A 15,051-nucleotide genomic window follows, 5' to 3' on the forward strand; every position below is an offset into this window, starting at 1 on the left:
CAATCTACTGTTAGGAGTTCATCCTAAGGAAATAATGAATAGTGGTAGCAAAGAGTTAGCTACAAGGTTATTCACGGCAGTGTATTTATAATAATGAAACACCAGGAGCAGTGTTACATTTCTTACAATAGAGGATGAGTTCATCTATGCTACCTCAATACAAAAATTCATTTTGCAACCGTTAAGAATAACGTTATGAAAGATCATTTCATGATGTTATCTCAGCTTATTTTCTTAAGTGGGTAAAACTGGTAAAAAATCATAAAGCAGTATGTTAAATTCAATTTTAAATTAAATATATGTACAAATATGTATTAATTATACATTAATATGTATTAATAATATTAATATGTATTATTTTGTATCTATATATTAGTATGAATTAATTATATATAAACACCTCTAATATTAATATGTATTAATTATATATAAATACATATATAATTAAACTATATGGTGAAATAAATATATTAAGTAGTATCTCCCCAGCTAGTGACTTGAATTTTTTCTTTCTGTCATCTGTCATATTCTAAATTTTCCCCAATGTACATGTGCTATTTTTATGTATAAAACAAAAAAAAAGAGTTAAAAAGTAGTTTTTCTTGCAGAGGGAAAATGCTCTACTTACTGAATATCCTTCTTTTTTATAAATATATTGATAACCAATCAGGGTATAATTCAAAAATATGGCCTTTGGGACCAAGTTTCTTCTTTTGTAGGATTAAAATGGAAGCAAGGGAAGTGGGTTTGGCTAAGGCAGGCTTCATAAGGCTGTGTATGATGGACTAGGCTAAGAGGCTGAGTGTTTTTAGAAACTTCTTTTGGAGGGGACCTTCCCACAGCAGAGAAGGCCTAGCTAGTTCCCCTCTGGAACCTGCACTGGACTCTTCCTTGGTCTCCAGGCATCTAGACAAGATCAGAAGGTCTGTCCTGCTCACCTTTGCCCTGATCTTCTTCTCTTTCCCTTCAGCAATGCACACCCAAAACCTCTAGGAGTGAGCCCTTGTGGGGCTCCACGGCGGCCAGAGCCTGGTGCGTTCATTTAGTTTTGACACTGGCTACAATCCAGATCTTAAATTTTTGTTTTGCCTTTGTCTTAGTCAGCTTGAGCTGCTGCGACAAAAAGAAAAACAAAAGCCCACAATCTGGGTGGCTTAAACAACAAACCTTTATTTCTCAGCTCTGGAGGCTGAAAAGTCCAAAATAAGGGGCCCTCAGATTCCGTTATTGTTAAGGGCCCCCTTCCTGGCTTATGGAGGCCATGTTCTGCTCTTCTGTGTGTGCTCAGATGACCTCCCCATGCGTGCAGCAGAGAGAGCCCTGGTCTCTCTTCCTCTTCTTATAAGGGCACTAATCCCATTATGGAGCTCCACCCTCATTGCCTCAGCTAAGCATAATCACCTCTCTGATGCTCCATCTCCCAATTCTATCACTTTGGGAGTTAGGGCTTCAACATATGAATTTGAAAGGGACACAGCACTCAGCCCATAATAGCCTTGAACACACCTGGCTCAGACAGTCAGAACTAAAGGAATGATTTAATTTATCAACAGTCTCAGGAGATTGGCCTTTAAAAGGAATTATCAAACTACAGTTGGCCCTTGAATAGTGTGGAGCTTAAGGGTGCTGACCCCCCAACACACACACAATTGAAAATCCATATGTAACTTTTGACTCCGCCCAGACTTAACCACTGATAGCCCACTGTTGACCAGAATCCTCACCGATAACATGAAAAGCCAATTAGCACATATTCTGTGTGTTATGTGTATTATATACTATATTCTTACAGTAAAATAAGCTAGAGAAGAGAAAATGTTATTAAGAAAATCATAAGGAAGAGAAAATACATTTATGGTACTGTACGGTATTTATTGATACATTAAGTTTACATCATCTGTTTAGAAGATGAATCATGTGTCAGTACCTACATCAATAGTGTCTTATATGATACAAACACCATAGATGTTATATGTATTACTAACACTAGATAACAATAAGGAAAAGATAATGTGAAAAGTAAACTCATTATTTACAGTTGTGACAATTCATGCATCGATGACGAAGAAGCAGCAATGTGATTGGTTTACGGTCACGTCATGCGATCCATACAGTTGCTTTTTCGTAGCCTAGCCTATATACCAATGAACGAATTGTCATCAGATTTTTTTTTTTTTTTTTTTTTTTTTTTGTGGTACGTGGGCCTCTCACTGTTGTGGCCTCCTCTCCCGTTGCGGAGCACAGGCTCCGGACGCGCAGGCCCAGCAGCCATGGCTCACGGGCCCAGCGGCTCCGCGGCATGTGGGATCTTCGCGGACCGGGGCATGAACCGCGTCCCCTGCATCAGCAGGCGGACTCTTAACCACTGCGCCACCAGGGAAGCCCCTTGAGCTCTTTTGAATAAAATATTTTGCCTTCCCAATTGTGAGCCTCTGACCCTCACCCCCAAACTCTCCTGCTCCTCACTGTGACCTCTGTCACGTTGCTGAGCAGTACCTGCTTTACCATATTCCACTGGAATGTAGTTCTCATTATAGCTTTTTGGTTCACTGGGTGATTGTTAGTTTCATACTCTGGGTTTAAAGGTGGATTTGCAGAGATTCTTTAAACCAGTGTTGCTAAATGTTTAAGATCAAAGTTTGTTAAGCATCTGGATCCACTGAAAATGCATTTGTTCATTTAATTCCCAAGAAGTCTAACCAAGCCTCAGCCTTTCACGTTTTAAAGGCATCGTTAAGGTTGTACTTCCCTCTTTTCTCCCCTTTATCTGCTGGGCAGTAAACATAGTGAAGTCATTACCCTAATAGTAACATAAACTATTAGATAAATGGCACTCAGTAGACGATACAAGAGAGATGTCAGCAGGAAATTTCCCAAATGCTGAGATAGACCTTAAAATCACCATGTTAAGACTTGATGTTCCCAGTTGGCATGGGGAAAATACATTGTATCAACAGGTGGAGAGGAAGGAGAATACCTACCAATCCTATTTCCATCCTTGGCTCCAGATGGCAGCTGAACTGGAGGTGATCAGAAAAAAAGCTGGAAAAATCAGTTTTCCGTGTTCAGGCAGCACTGCCCTGGATGGGGTCTTCCCCGCTGCACCCGTGGGGCGAGCACACCTTTACTAAGGAAATGCCTGTCATATCCTGATGTTCGTAAAAACCTGACTTATGCAGGAGCCATCTGCTTTTAGATCAATTTCCCAGACAGATTCCTCCATCAGGAGTTTTGTACTAGCCTGAGGATGTGCTTCTGCTTTAGGTGACTATTATATTTCTAATTGCAAAATACACAAAAATTATTTTTCTGGTATCACGTGTACGTGCATGCCTGTGACATTTTCTTTTATGAACATAGTTCATAAGAGTCAGTATCCAAATGATGCATTCTTAATATACAGATAGGCTGTTTCTGGGACCAAAAGCTGAGGACAAGATAATAGGACATGGACATTTAAAGGAGGTGATAACGTTTGAGAGACCCTCTCTCTCTGCACAGGGACTCTGCTTCCCCCAGATGTCCCATTAGTATTTAGGCTGCAAGATACATGACAGAGATCTAAAAAATTAATGTAGAGTGAGCACATGCTTGAAATACTAGTATATTAAAATATTTTATATTCATATAGTACTTTATATGATGCTTTTCACACTTTGTAAAGTAACTTTGATCTAATGAATTAAGATTGATGAGTTAAGTCTTAAAAGATTTCATATTACAATATTGCTTGTAAATGAGCCGCATCATACTGTAGTAAAAGAACATACGCTTTGCATCAGACAGAACTGGATTTGAATATGAGCCCTGTTTACTTATAAGCTTGGGCAACTTAAATGTACTGAGCCTTCCTAATTACGGGACTAAATATAAAGACAGGGCAGGGTGTGAAGATGAATGGAAGAACACATTTTGGATGTGCTGGCCTCTCAAGAAATGGTGGTAGTTTATGGAGGTTCAGATTTGTGGAAAACAGAAAAAAAGGTAAGCAGGTAATAGTCGAGTGCTTTCTCCTGCCAAGTCACTCCTTAAGTGTGTTTGGTGCGATGGCAGAAGGTATGCAATGAAAAAGGGTTCTGGGAACAAATCCTTCAGTGAAACAGTGGATGAAACGGGATGCAGCAAGGGCTTTCCCGCCAGAACATTCTAGCATGTTAGCCCTGGAACTGCTATTGTGGTGCTCTGGGCACCCTGCCTACACCTGGGGGGCAGGTGCTCTGGGCGGGCGGACGAGGAACGGGGGTGCTGGGCTGGGTTCCTTCTGTCTGTCCTGTACCTGATCCTCCCATGCTTTTGTCAAGAATGTCCATTTCTCCCTCATCTTTGGCTGCAAGATACTGAGTTGATTCTCTTCTTGGTCAGAGTCTGAGTCTTGTAAGTTGTTGGATTTGGGGAGGTTTTCGGTGCAACCAAACACCACTGCACTGTGTACTTTGGATAAACATAGTGGGTTCTCTTGGGCACCTCTTTGTTTTTATAACCTTTCTGCTAACATGACCTAGATTAGCATGTGTAGAGTTTCAAAATGGTTCTTAGCAGAGTCAAGTGTTCTTGCCACTTTGTGGAGCGTTTCCTATTTAAGGGAAAATAACATTCTACCAGTACACATCACAAGGGTAATCTGCATGGAATACAGCTAATTGCAGGTTAATTACTGTTCATTAACACGTAAATCGTCAAGTATCTGGTGATTAACATGTATTTAATTACTTAATTAGTGTTTGTCCTAACTGCTGTGACGTAGAACCTGCCCCTCTGTTAGGTGGCAGCATAAGTGCGGGCTACCTGCTTTCACCAGGGCACCTGGGCTGTGACACCTGCTTCCTTTGATTTAGACACTGCCTTTTGCCATTTTAAGAACAGCACGTTCCTCTCACAAGCACCCTTTTACTTTATTGTGCCGATTAAAAAAAGATTTCACTTTGATTCTGTTTCTTCTCCCCTCCTCTCTCCTCTTGTCCACCTGCAAGTTTCCGAGGCCTCTGATGGATTCTTCTGGGTTCTTAACCCCACCTGCACCCAGAGACACCCCTGGAACCCCACACTCACTGCCTTTCTCCCTGCTTTTGGAGATAGTGATTCTGAGTCCTGTCGGAGGCCAGGAGGGCAGTGATCTTTAATACAAATGGTTGCTTTGAAAAGGAAAAAATGCACAGGCGGCCTTGAAATCCCTCCCCCAGGCCCCTCAGTAAAGGTGTTATGCCAGGCTGTGGGCAGTGACAAGAGGGATGGGAAGGTAAAGTCAGGGAAGATACTGGTCTTCTGGTTGCTCCAGAGCCTCCTGTGAAAACAAGTCCCTTAGAAGCACCGAAGGGCCTGACAGGAGAGGAGGCGTGGATCCGTGCTCTCAGTTCTCTGTGCACTGAGCTTATCAAGGGGCCAGCGCTTCGGGGAGGCTAAGCGAAGATTTACCCTTTACCTGTCTGCTATCTTTCCTGGTGGACGAGGGGTGAGGGAACAGGAGATGCTTGATCTTTCCCACCCCTTCCCATCACACTCCCTCCTGGACTCCTGTACGGCAGCCTCGCTTTCTTCGCTGGACTGGCCTTCAGCCCACTTATTTTATTAGAAGGTCACGTAAGCCACGCCGGGTGACAGCCGCTCGGCAGGCATTTGCTGCCCAGAGACAGTGTTTAAGGTCTGCGTGGATGAGTGTTTTCCAGACTGTGCTCCAAGGAAGGTTAAAAGGCACCGGTCAACCAAATGGGAAGAAGCACTGATTTATGCGAAGTAGAACACATTCTGTACCGCCAGGCCTTTCAGAGCCCGGGAGTGTTTCTGCATCTCCCCGGGTGACCCATGGCAGGTGCAGGTGCCTAGCTGGAGCGTGCACATCCGTTTGGCTTTAGCAGAGCATCTCGAGTCCAGTATTCCCTGGAGCACCTTGGGAAATCCTGATATGTACTGAGGGAAAAAGAGAACATTCCCTGACTCCATAAATTCCTTAGCTTATGGCCATTATTCCAAGTGCGTGACCGTTGAATTGCTTCGTACCAAGTACAAGACAATCGAATTGCTTCGTCCCTCTAGGAGGACACGGGGAATTAGATGTGGCAGTGAAATAGAACCCTGTCTCGAACAGGAAAGCTATTTAAGCAGGTACTCCTGTCCTCAGCATTTTGTGCTTAAAAAAGATGAGTTTTAAGAAATCAGTGAGGACATATGAAGCTGTCACTCTACTACAGACTCAGAGCTGCATTTAGGAAGAAGCAGAGGGAGTCATGTGACAGTTTCGTATCTTCAAAGGTAATATTTTAGATATTTATTTTGCAAAGCTTACCACGTCTCTGGGTTTCCTTCTCAGTTTCTATTTGTTATTTGATGATCAAGGACAAGTCCTTCTTCTGGGTGGACATCTTCCACTTCTCTGTGGTCTGTCACTTCTTGCTTCTGAGCACTTTTCCTTATCACTTTCCTGTTTTTTTCCCTCTGCCTTAATTTTCTTACATATCCCATTTTATAGAATGGGCATTTGAGCCATGATTAGAAAAGATTGGAAAAGAACACTACTTCTTTTCAAAAGGGAAAGGGAAAACACAAAAGTGAAGAAAGTTGTGTTATTTACTGGTAGAAAAAATAGATGACATCATTTCAGAATGAAATGTCAAGATGGCAAGACAAATGCACTGATAATTAGCTTCATTTTGAATGTTATCCTTTGAATGCCTTTAACGGAGAGAAAGTAGGTTTTAACTTTACTTTGATAACATGTTCATGGACTTCCCTGGTGACTTACTGGTTAAGAATCTGCCTGCCAATGCAGGGGACACGGGTTCGAGCCCTGGTCTGGGAAGATCCCACATGCCCCAGAGCACCTAAGCCCCTGAGCCACAACTACTGAAGCCCGCGCACCTAGAGCCCGTGCTCCACAACAAGAGAAGCCACGGCAATGAGAAGCCCGTGCAATGCAACGAAGAGTAGCCTCTGCTTGCTGTAACTAGAGAAAGCCCGCGCGTAGCAACATAGACCTAACACAGCCAAAAATGAATAAATAAAATAACAGTGCTAAAAAGAAATGTGCATATAAACAAAGGTTTCAGTACTTCGTTCCTGATTTGGTAAGGTCTATCGTTTGTGGTTTTGCTTTGACTCTTCATCATTACAGAAACTTTTCTTTTCCTATGTTTTTGTTTTTTATTTAACTTATTTGGATTAAAAAAATCAGTTTTTGTGAATATGATCCACCTTAGCTTTTTATTTAAACCAAAACCAGAAAGGAGCTACAAGGCTCTGTGTGGGAGGACAGACAGATGCCACGGAATCCCCTTTGTTCTAGGGGACTGACAGTTTCCATCAGCCCATCTTCTGTGGGGAGTGTTTGTGTTGGTGAGATAATACCTTCGCTTTGTTTATACGTGGCAGGAAAAGTGGTAGCGTGGAAAGCTAATTTTGCTTCTCACTAAAGCAGGGAACATTGGAGATGCTGCAGTGTTAAACTTCTTCCCGTCTCCTGTTTGGCAGACTCAGATCCAGGATGGCTTTCCATGAGCAAACAAAACAGCACTAGTGAGTGGTTTAACCAGTTGCTTCCTACCTGAAAGGCAGTGGCTTTTCCCCAAGGCTCCAAAGATGGTGGAGCTGCACCGTCTTGTCTCCTGAGATGTTATTTGTTGAGTGGTTGAAAGAATATGGATTCTCTCTAGTCTACATGTCTTTACATCCCATGGCTGCCAGTAATATCTGGGAACTGAGAGCAAAAATGAGCATTGAGTCCTTCCAGTGACCAAGAACTTTGATAGAAGTGGGTCTCGATGTGAATCCAAACACATGAATACAGTTTTGTTCTAAACATCACAGTGAGCGCCCAATGAGTAAACACTGGACTACTGCTTCTGGGGGACATAGGGCATTAGTCCCGTGTTGAGAGCCTGTGGTCACAAGGCTTTCATCAACTGATCAATACCTAACCTTGGTTTATGTGTGTTTCTGTAAAGATGCCTTATTTAATATGTATCATTGATTCTTAACAGTGAACTTGGCCCAGAGTGCTAGGCTTAGGCCTGAAGGAAGCTTATTTAACACACGTTTTCTCTGTAAGACACATCACAGCCTTCTTGCACTTGGCGATACCAGACAGCGTTTCAGCATTGTGCTGGGGGCCATCTTAAATAGCAGCATCGCCAATAAAAGGCACAAAAAGGTGAAAATGTGACACATTTAGACGAGGATAAGGACACTTGTTAGTGGCAGGAGAAGGGAAGCTGGAAGGCAGAGCTTCTTCTTGCCCGGCCTCTGCTGGGATGTGTGTGTCCGGCGACGCCAACCTTTGCCGCTCTGTCCACGTTCACAAGTGACCAAGAATGCTATGCAGGTATTGATTTTGGGGTTTCGAAAAAACTAACGAGTAGACAAATTCAGAATCAGCAAATAATGAGGATTCATTTTATTTTCTGTTAAGCAAAATTTCTCCCACCAAAAAAAAAGTGAGGTAAGATTAAATACTGTGTGATGACAAAATTATTCCAGAATATGGTAATTTGGCTCTGTGATTCCATCATACCCATCCCCCACTTCAGCTTTCAACTTTTCAAATAATCATAGCTTAGATTAGGCTAGAGAGCAAAGGCATTTTTCCTAAAAATGTATGTGTTTGGTAAAAACAAATAAAAACATTTAGCTGTAATCGAGCTAGTGCCAAAGGACATTGTGCAGAATGAGATCTGAGAGTCAGGTTGGAATACAAAAGTGTTATAAATTCTCAGTAGTTTAGCTTATTTATAGAGGATTTGCCTTCTAAATGAGCTGGATTTTCCTTCATTTTTTAATTTAATTTTTAAGACAGTGTTTTGAGGTCTATCAAGTAATTCGTGTCTATGGTTTTGTTTTGGTATATTGCAATTATGCTTTTAAAAATTGGTAATGATACTCCAATGCTACGTGGGCCTTTAAAACACCACCCGTATATAAGAGCTGAAACAAGTCAAGCCAGGAGAGGGCTTTCTCCCTGTTATTGCTAGAGTTCAAGGCTCCCCCAGGAAGTGCAAAGCATATCGTATTTGGCTGAGACGAACCACTGCTATCCATGTGTGCTTTCTTGTTATCTAGAGTAATGGCAGCCTGTTGGTGAGCAAAGCAGGAAAGCTTCCTCTTAAAGCAGGAGGCTGGATAGTAAATATTTCAGGCTTTTCGGGCCAGATGGTCTCTGTGGCAGCAACTCCACTGTGCTGTGATTGTGTGAGAGTCGCTGTAGACAATCCGTAAATGAATAAGCGTGACTGCGTTCCAAGAAAGCTTTATTTTCCAACATGGAAATTTGAATTCCATCTCCTTTTCATGTATCACAAAATCTTCTTCTTTTGATTTCCTCCTACCAGTGAAAACTGTAAAAACCATCCTTAGTTTGTGGGCCAGACAGAAACAGAGGTTGGGGCAGATTTGGTCCATTTGCTGTAGTTTGCTGACCCTTGTCTTAAAACTGGCATTGTTAAAACTGTGTCATATAACGGTCCCTTGCATCTTTATTTCTAGGTCAAATAGATGATGACTATATTTCTTAGTTCAATCTGGAAGTGAAGAATTTAGAACATATGTACATCTATGCATTAAAAGTCATATATATTTGTGTGTATGTATATATATGTGTGTGTATGCATGGTTATATATTATATATGTGTGTGTATGTGTATGTGCATATGTATATGTCTATGTATTCTACATATATAGTCTCTCATACCTGCTAGATTAGGCAGTTGGGTAACATGAAAGAAGCCCAGACTTGGAAGTAAAATAGACCAAGAATTATACCCTGATTGCATGACCTCAGAAACATTCCTTAACCTTATTGAGTCTGCCTACTCATCCCTAAAGGGGAGTTAATATTATCTACCTCATATGGTTGACTGAGAAAAAATTAGATAATATGTACAAAATGGACCTGGGACATGGATGTATATGATAAATAAATGTTTTTTGAATGATTCATTTTTTTTATAAAGAAAAGATTTGGTGTGTTTCCCTCAAGAGATCCAAGTCTCACGTCTAATGTAGATTTTCAGTATATTCTGTCCTGTTTGATAAAAATAAGCATGGCCACATCCCTAAATCAACTTTCACGCCTTTCTTTATTCTCTTTCCGGTGGTGCTGTTGGTGGCCTCATGTTACTGTTTGCTGTGACCTCAATGTTTTTGTTCTTGGATGCAGGCATCTTTAGACGTGCCCCTGACTGCCACCCCCATCCCCGCCCTGGGCTCTGCATACCTGTGTTATAATTCCCCTAGAGCAATATCTGTCCTTTCGATAGAGTAGTCCCTCATTTGACAGAAAGAGACAAAACTATTTCTGCTTCTGAAACTTTCTTGGTAAGGGCACTGGCTAGAAAATAGTACAAAATGGAAAACTTGCCAGACAGCAAGAGTTCATGACAAGGAAACCTTTTCAGGGGGTGCTTAAATCTGTTCTTAAGGAACCTATTTAAGACAGGCCTCATCCTCTGAACTGCATGTTTTAACCCTGTTGTTTGTTAGGGAAAAAACAGTCGATTTCTTAATGGTCAGGTGGTAGGTAAATTCAAGATAGTCGTCAACCTATGATTGTCCGACAGCACCTAAATTCAGATATCTTCATTTAATCACATTTACTTCAAAGTAGCAAACATTCAGTGCAAATCATACCCAGTTTATAGTCGTGGTTTGTGTTGAAACATTTATATCCTAAATTATAAACTTGATGAAAAAACTAACAAAACTTGTACTCATAAGTCCCTTAATTGAAATGAACTTCTAAGAAAGAGCTGGAAAGTGACCTTTTAAAAAACATGCTTCAGGGGCTTCCCTGGTGGCGCAGTGGTTGAGAGTCCGCCTGCCGATGCAGGGGACACGGGTTCGTGCCCCGGTCCGGGAAGATCCCACATGCCGCGGAGCGACTGGGCCCGTGATCCATGGCCTCTGAGCCTGCGCGTCCGGAGCCTGTGCTCCGCAACGGGAGAGGCCACAACAGTGAGAGGCCCACGTACTGCAAAAAAAAAAACAAAAAAGTGCTTCAATTTTTTGGAAAGAAACATTGAAGTGATTGCTTCAAACTTGCAACACATTATGCACCTTCTGTTGTTTAAAACCTAAGGTGTCATACTAAGTTTTTATTTATCTATTTTATAGAAATCTACATGTCTGTGCATCTGTGTGCAGGTGTATAGACACAGACCCATAAACATATCTATAAAGATTGTTTTCCTCTTTTTGTCCCTGCAGTTAGCTGTAAGTCAGTGCTGGAACCTGCCAAGTTCAGAAGTTTGCTTCAGAAGTTTCCAGTTAAAGGAAAGGGCCAGTCCATTGGTCTCCAGTGTATCTGTAATCAGACTCTGGCTTTCTTTGCTTCTTGGTATTCCAGCTGGAAGACTGAGAGCAGCAAAGTTTCAGGTGTAAACTTATGTTCACTTCTTTGGTTGTGGCCTCACTGGCGAGTCATCTTGCTGGGAAATTTGGGGAATTGGCTTCTTGCTGAGTCTTGCTCTGGCTCTAGCCTGGCTGAGATGCTGGGTAAGTGCTTGCTCAGGCATCTGTGGGTTTGCACTTAGCAGGCTGAGAACTGGGCTGGAGGTAGTGTTGGGTGTATCACGGGCATCCTGGCTGGTTAAGAAAGGAGGAGGGGAAGGTTCATGGTTCGACGAGCTCCATACTGTTCCCATCTGTCATTTGGCTGTTCTTGTCTCCCTTCTGTTCTTTCATTGTTACTTATTTTTTCTCCAACTAAAGCTTATATTTCATAAAATTGTCTAATTTTTTGATGCCCCCCCCACCCCCGAGCACGTAGTAAATATTTGGACAATAAGGCTCAGAATCTTTGGGCATAAAACTTTTTTTTTTTTTGCGGTACACGGGCCTCTCACTGCTGTGGTGTCTCCCGTTGCGGAGCACAGGCTCCGGACGCGCAGGCCCAGCGGCCATGGCTCACTGGCCCAGTCGCTCCGTGGCATGTGGGATCCTCCCGGACCAGGGCACGAACCCGTGTCCCCTGCATCGGCAGGCGGACTCTCAAGGACTGCGGCACCAGGGAAGCCCTCTGGGCATAAAACTTTTGAGGGTCCTAAGTTCTCTTAATGTGATGGATGAAAAAACAGATTCAGAGGTTTTAAGCTGGCTTTTCTAGTGTCTAATTCCTTCCCCCCCTTCCTTTCTCTCTCCTTTTCCATGGTAGGGCCATGGCCTTGTGTTGGATTCAATTAAATATGGTGCATTAAACTGACACGTGTCAACTTTTAAAAACAGATCCACATAAGCATGCTTTCTGTATGTACATTATATTCTAAGAGTTAATGCATCCCTTTAAAAATGAGGATTATTCCATTTTTATGAGAAGCTTCAGCCCTTGTAGTTGATAAAGGAAAAAATATAACTTTTGGTAAGAAGAAGGACAAACCTGCTGAGGAAAGGGATCTTCATCTATTCCGTTCGTGATGTACTCCAAGTGCCTGGAGTAGAGAGATGCTTGGTGGAGACTTGAACTGGATGAATGAATGTATAAGAGGGAGGGAAGAAGGCAGGAAAGATGCGTGAACTTCTGGGTTTGGCTCTCAAAGTACCCTTTTCGTGGCCAGAGTGATGGCGTTCTTGGGTCACTGGGCATCAGTCTGTGCTGTGGCCACTCTGACCAGAGCATCTGGCCGGTTCCTGCTCTGCCTGCAGATGCTGCTCCTCCCAGGCAGGATCTGGCCTGGTTTCCTGGGAGCCCTGTCTGGAGAGCCCTGGGAAGGCTTTTTCCTCCACTCATTCTCAGCGTCCATCTGCTTTTTGCCCCTCAGTTGTCCTGTCTCAGACTTCAGTAGAGAGAGAAGCGAGCAAGATCCCATTGCAGGAATATCTGTGCATCTCTTCCTTTCTCTGTACTATCAGTGAAAAATATGTATATTAACCTCCTAAACAGGAGCAAGTTTCATTTCATTTCTGTTCTCCTGCTGGGCCCCTCCTCCCCCTGTGTGTTTTGTATTTCAGCTTGGTGGCATCCTGGCACAGGGACGTCTAGTATAGCAGGTGTTTCTGGGATGACTTCTATCTGGGAAGCCCCCGAGCTTTTCCACTGGGGGTCCTGCTCATTGCTTCCTCCATGCTTGCATCCATCACACAAACATAAATAATGCAGTCCTTTGGTTGCAGTGTTCATTCAGGCAACGGGCAGTAGTGATAATGCCACGATATTTGGAATCAGAAAGATTGGGATTTTAAGTTACACCCGCCATAGACGCATCGCATGTTTTTGGACCATGACTTTGTATCTAAATGTCTTTGTTCTTGAAATATTGAATCCTTGAAGAATCTCTTCATGTGAAATAATAAATAAGACAGTGGAGTAATATCTGCCCAGGGTATGTAACATATTATGTGTGTAGTAAATGGTCACTTATAATTACTTTTTTTAAATTGAAACTTTTATGGGGATAATTGTGGAGTCAGATGCAGGAGTAAAAAATAATACAGATTCCTATGTACACTTCACCCAGTTTCTTCTGATGGTAACACTTGGCAAACCTCAAGTAAAATGTCACAATGACATTGTTAAAATCTAGAGCTTTTTCAGAGTTCCCCAGTTTTACTTGTACTTGTGTATGCATGTGGGTGTATTTCCTGCTATATAATGTTTTCACTGTTTTATTGTGATAAAATACAAATCACTTAAAATGTATCATCTTAACCATCTTTAAGTGCACGGTTCAGGGTATTAAATACATTCATAATCCATCACCACCCTTCACCTCCAGAACTCTTTCGTCTTGTAAAACTGAAACTCTGCACCCATAAAACAATAACTTCCCAGCCTCTCCGCCCAGCCACAGGCAACCACCATTCTCTTTTCCGTCTCTATGAATTTACTACTCTGGGTATTGCCCTTCTAGGACTGACTTATTTCACTGAGCGTCATGTTTTCCAGGTTCATCCATATCATAGCATGTGTCAGAATTTTTTTTGTCCTTCTTAAGACTGAATAATATTCCGTAGTATGTATAGACCGCATTGAGCTTATCCACTTATCCATCAGTGGACACTTGGGTTCCTTCCGCGCTGTTGTGACTGACGCTGCTACGAGCTGTACGATTTTATTACCTGGGTAGGTTTGCGCCTCCATCACCACAGTCCAGACCTCAGCACTTCCAGCATCACAAGGATTACTCCTGTTGTCCTTTTGTAACCACACCCATCTCCCTCCTGTTCCTTCTCCCTCCATCCCTGAGCCCTGGCAACCACTCATCTGTCCTCCATTTCTAAAATGTTGACATTACATGATGCTACGTAAATGGAATCAAATAGCGTGTAATCTTTCATGATGGGCTTTTTCACTCAGCACAGTTCTCTGGAGATTCATCCAAGTCAGGTGTGTCCACACTATGGAAGTACCACTGTCGGTTTAATCATTTACCATTTGAACAGCATCTAGACTGTTTCCAGTTTCTGGCTGTCATAAATAAAAGCTTCTATAAACATTCGTGTGCACGTTTTTAAAAAATTTTTTATTGGAGTATAGTTGATTTACAGTGTTGTGTTAGTATCAGGTGTACAGCAAAGTGAGTCAGTGATACATATAGATATATATGCACTCATTTTTAGATTCTTTTCCCATGTAGGCCATTACAGAGCACTGAGTAGAGTTCCCTGCGCTATACAGTAGGTCCTTATTAGTTATCTAGTTTATATATAGTACTGTGTATAGGGATTGACATATGCAGGTTTTTATAGGAATGAAAATGTTCATTTCTCCAGTGGTGCAGCTGCTGGGTTGTGTGTTAGACGGACCCTCCTCATGTTGCATGAGCCGTGGTTTCCCTGGTGACACAGTTTCGTGCTATGTAGAAATGGAGGTGAAAATAATGTCATGTGGACCTTTTATCATTAACACTAGCCTGACAACAGACACCTTTAGACAATCATGTTAAGAACATTGATAACTTTGTTACTGGTTCTTTTATCTCCTTTAGCCTCAGTTTCTCTGAAGTGGCTCTACCATCTCAAAAATGTCATTCTGAGAACCTCAGAGCCTGTTGCCCTTCTTCTATTGCCCTGCGTCTCCCAGGACCATACAGTCATAAAGCCCTCTTGATTTTGCCACTGCAGAGATTTTTATAT

General features: G+C 42.2%; 1 protein-coding gene across 7 annotated transcripts in view; it reads left to right on the top strand.

Annotated features, from left to right (window-relative positions):
* The window catches only part of PTPRM (protein tyrosine phosphatase receptor type M), a 754,490-nt gene that overhangs the window by 271,577 nt on the left and 467,862 nt on the right, over window positions 1-15,051 (top strand). The window lies entirely within an intron of this gene.

Source organism: Pseudorca crassidens, chromosome 12 (genome assembly GCF_039906515.1).
Source record: "Pseudorca crassidens isolate mPseCra1 chromosome 12, mPseCra1.hap1, whole genome shotgun sequence".
NCBI lineage: Eukaryota > Metazoa > Chordata > Mammalia > Artiodactyla > Delphinidae > Pseudorca > Pseudorca crassidens.